The sequence below is a fragment of the Acinonyx jubatus genome, chromosome C1, assembly GCF_027475565.1.
Source record: "Acinonyx jubatus isolate Ajub_Pintada_27869175 chromosome C1, VMU_Ajub_asm_v1.0, whole genome shotgun sequence".
Classification (NCBI taxonomy): Eukaryota; Metazoa; Chordata; class Mammalia; order Carnivora; family Felidae; genus Acinonyx; species Acinonyx jubatus.
Genome location: NC_069381.1, coordinates 117954302 through 117959096, shown reverse-complemented (window position 1 = coordinate 117959096; position 4795 = coordinate 117954302). Strand labels below are relative to the sequence as shown.

Here is a 4795-nt window from a genome sequence, read left to right as displayed (position 1 = left end):
GATTCTGGAGTCAGACCAGCCTGGGTTAGAAGGCTGCCCCCACCACTTATCAGAGGTCAGACCATTTACCACATTGGGCTTGTTTTTCCTTTCATAAAATGGAGATCGTAAAACCTTCTTCCTGGGGCTGTGGTGAGGATAATGTTACATAAAATAATATTCCACAAATGCCTGGCACATGAGAGATGGTTCAGTAAGCGCCAGCTACTTTTATTATAATTTTAAGGGTTATCATCAAACTAGGACTCACATACCAAGCTAAGAAGTCCAGACTGATGGTGTAAGTCCCTGAAGGCTTCTCCAGCAGAGTGCCATGACTGGGGGGCGGTGGGAGGGGGGGTCGGGACCCGGGGTTTGGGGTCGTTCATCTCGTAGTTGGTGCAGTAAAGGAGTAAGGGAAGGTATGAAGGAAGTAAATTTGGGGTCAGTGCCCATATAGTTTGATTTAACGGAGCTTCCCAAGAAAAAGATGTGATTCTCGACTTGTTTCTTTTGTGCTCAGGATGGGTTTGCCCTGAGCTCATTGGTGCCGTGGAACCGCTGTAATCCTTAGCAGGAAAAGACAGACTGGCTTCAGGGCTGCCCATGGGGTGAGAACAAAATGGATGGACCCGGGGGCCTTAGGTCTGCCCCTTTGGGTCATGTGCCAGCCTCTGCAACAGTCAGATGCGCCAAGGCCTTGAACTTTTTATTTCCCCCACAGTTAATACCTTCATTTAGGCTTAATTATTTGAGGTCCCTGAAATTAAATCCACCTAAGGTGTAGGACATTGGGAGTTTTGCGTTGAGCAGATGGCCTTTTTTTCTCTGTGTGAAGTTCATTTGCTCTTGCAGAGAAAAGAAAGAAAGCAAAAGCTTAAGATTTTTTTTTTCATTTGATACTGAGCCAAATATATTTATTTGGGTTAAAATGTGTAACTCCCAGAACTGATAGAAAATTCACAAGGCTGAACACGCCTCATGCGTGGCTTGCTGTGGAAACGCTAATGCCACAGGAAAACTGTTATTTGGACTAATTCTCTTTCTAAGAGCAGTTACTGTTATGCGAGGGAAGCGGGGTGATTACAAAAGCACCAGGCAATCTTATTTTATCACTTACTTAAGCAGCTCCCTGTAAGTAGAAATCTTTCTCTCATATATACAGAGAGGGATGGGGTAGGATTCAACTGGTCAGGGAATGGAGAGAAAAAGAACACAAACAGCTATTTGGATGAAATTAAGGATTTTAAAAAGCCCCGTTGATGTGAATCTTGGAATGTTCTGGAAAGCCAGCTGCGGCCAGAAGTAGTCAGCACTCACGGTCCAGGGCTGGGTCTGGGATTTTGCTATTTGATGCCTGTTGTCTGTGAACCGCAGCCAGTAAATTTAAGAGCATTAGATGCACATTCAGTATCTGTGTCCAAGGGGTCAAGGGGTGGGTGGGGCTGGCAGGATGGGTCCCCTGACACCTCTTGAGATGGCTGTGTGCTGGGGAAGTCCATACAGCTCTCATCCTTGTCCTGGGGTCCATAGTTTCTGAATTGCATCCGTATCTATCCACCCAGGGTGCGCTCACACCCAAGGAACTGGTGAGCTTAGCCAGACCCCAGAGACAAAAACGGCTGCCTGGGTCGTCCTGGAGAGAGCATGAGCCTGCGATCACTGCTGCATTTTATTTTATGTCTTGGGATGCCTCTGGCCGGGCTGAGGGACGGGGCTTCTGGGTCCCCCATGCCTACTTGCGTATACTAGGAATCTGCCTAAGATTTCGTTAAAATTTTTTTGGAGATCGTTCTCTTCACCCAAAGAAGGAAATATCCGTTGTGAAATTTTTCTCAATTTTGAAATACAGTTATTCTTCCTAATTATTAAGGTAATATATACATATGATATGGAATCTTTGAAAAATATTGAAGACAGGAGAAGAAAAAAATATCCAATTACTCAAAAAAGACTACTGCTGTTCATATTTTTCTGTATTTCCTTCTAACTTTTTTTTCCTGTTCATATGTTTATATGGTTCAGATGGTACTACCTGAACCAGTGTTTTCACTCAAGATTATTTTTTACTTAAGATGATTCCAGACCTAGGGGCGCCTGGGTGGCACAGTCAGTGGAGCGTCTGACTCTTGATCTCAGCCCAGGTCATGATCTCACGGTTAATGAGTTCAAGCCCCACATCGAGCTCTGCACCGACAGCTCAGAGCCTGCTTGGGATTCTGTCTCTCCTTCTCTCTGCCCCTCCCCCACTTGTTCTCTCCCTCTTTCTCTCTCTCAATAGATAAATAAACTTAAAAAAAAACATGATTCCAAATGCATCTGCGATATGCATGTTTTTACTTAACTATTGGTTTGATTCTTTTTCCTCTTACTACTATTATCATAAACAACGTCATACATTACAGCTTTTGCAAACTTTGCATCTTTTCAAGTCTCGACAGTAGGATTTTGCATTTGATCAAGCCTCAAAAGCAGCCTTGTAAGTTTAAACCTGTGGGCTATTCATTTGTTTACTCATTATGTGTTTATTTTATTGAGGTATGGCTGACACACAGCATTACATCAGTTTCAGGTGTATGACCCGCTGATTCGTAACTCCACACGTTACGCTGTGCTCACCACACGCGTAGCCACCATCTGTCAGCGCACAACGCTATCACAATTCCGGTGACTATTCCCTATGCTGTACCTTTTAGCCCCGTGACTTGCTCATTCCAGAACTGGAACCCACTCCCCTTCACCCATCTTGCCCATCCCCCCACCCCTTCCCCTCTGGGAACTATCGGCCTGTTCCCTGTATTTATGGGTCTGTTTCTGCTTTTTGTTTGTTTAATTGTTTGCTTTCAAACATCTGGGTCTTTGTTTTTTATTTGAGAGAGAGAGCAAGAGAGAGAGAGAGAGAGCATGTGAACGAAAGAGGGGTAGAGGGAGAAGGAGAAAGAATCTTAAGCACTTAAGCAGACTCCATGCTCTGCCCACATGTGGGACTCAATCTCACAGTCCTGGGATCGCGACCTGAGCCGAAACCAAGAGTCGGACGCTCAGCTGACTGAGCCACGCGGGTGCCCCAAACAGCTGGACTTTTAAAGGCTTTTGGAATAACACAAAATTGTTTTGCCGAAGGGTCATATTGACTCACTTATCCACAAGCCATTTACGAAGCTGCCTATTGTACCATACCTTCGCCAGCACTGGGTATCTTCATTTAAAAATCAATAGCATTCTGTGCTTGCTTCAGCAACACGTATACTAAAGCTGGAACACCACAGAAAAGATTAGCATGGCCCCTGTGCAGGGATGATGTACAAATTTGTGGAGGGTTCCATATTTAAAAACAAATGAATAGCACTTTGTTTCTTTGGTTTATAGATTGTTATCTGGTATTTTATATATATATATATATATATATATATATATATATATATATATATAGTTGTTTGTTTGTTTGTTTGTTTGTTAAACCAATTGTGACACTCTGCTTTCCTGGATAGAAAGCTTGTGGGCCCCTGCATGTAGGACAAAGTTCCGTGGAGCATAGCAACGATGAGCGAGCACGTAACATGTGAACCAGAGACATCATTTCCAGTGTGCCACGCAATATCTGTGACCTTGGACCAGTCCCTTGATCTTCATCTGAACTCTCTCACCTACGGAAATAGGAAAACCAATACCAATGCTTCTAGAGTCATCATGAAGGTTGAATAGGATGTCCTTTGGAAGGAATTCAGTAGAGTATCGGTTATAAAATACAGCTGTAGCTCAGTCACTGTCATTTCTGTCATGACAGCATCCATGATCCACCACGAGAATAACAGCCAACGTTTAGTGAGCCACTGACTACCTTCTACTCACCAGGCACTGTGCTCAGCTCTTTACACGAATGAGCTCATGTCAGCCTCTCGACAGCAGGCGAGGGAGATGATACCATAATGTTTGTTTATTTATTTTTTATGTATTAAAAAAATTTTTTTTATGTTTATTCATTTTTGAAAGACAGAGACAGAGCACAAGCAGGGGTGGGGCGGAGAGAGAGGGGGACACAGAATCCGAAGCAGGCTCCGGGCTCTGAGCTGTCGGCACAGAGCCCGATGCGGGGCTTGAACTCACGGACCGCGAGATGAAGTCAGATGCTCAACCGACTGAGCCACCCAGGCGCCCCTCATAATGTTTATTTAATAGATGAGGGGACTGACTCACAGGAGATGAAGAAACTTGCCCAAAGCTATACCACTGGGAAATAGCAAAGCTGGGACTTGCAATTTTTTTTTTAATTTTTTTTAACATTTATTTATTTTTGAGAGACAGAGTGGAACAGAGCACAAGTGGGGGAGGGGCAGAGAGAGAGGGAGACACAGAATCCAAAGCAGGCTCCAGGCTCTGAGCTGTCAGCACAGAGCCCGATGCGGGGCTTGAATCCATGAGTCGTGAGATCATGACCTGAGCTGAAGCCGACGCTCAACTGACTGAGCCACCCAGGTGCCTCTGGGACTTGAACTTTTAACATGTGGCCCCATCTTTGCTCTCGGGCCTCCTCACCCCTGAGCCACATGGCACTACGGGGCCTTCCCTTACACAACATGCCCTTTCTCCCCTGTGCCTTGGCTTGTGCTCATCCCCTTAGTGAACGGGCATCTCCTTCACCCCAAAAGCACTGTCCACCCTTTAATATCTGACTTAACCGTCCTCCACTCTGTGGTCAAATCAGCTTCCCCTTACTTGGTGCTCCATTGTCACTTATATTTTCACCCCTTAAGGCACTTAGCCTGTTATCTGTGTGCTTGTGTGTGCACACATGTGTGTGCATTCGTGTTGTGCT

At 45.0% G+C, this 4795-nt stretch overlaps 1 non-coding gene across 1 annotated transcript; it reads left to right on the top strand.

Moving 5' to 3' along the window:
- Nucleotides 1–3204: 3204 nt before the first annotated feature.
- Nucleotides 3205–3311, top strand: LOC113598336 (U6 spliceosomal RNA). Its single transcript, XR_003419012.1, has one exon. It is a non-coding gene; the product is annotated as a U6 spliceosomal RNA (small nuclear RNA).
- Nucleotides 3312–4795: the final 1484 nt, after the last annotated feature.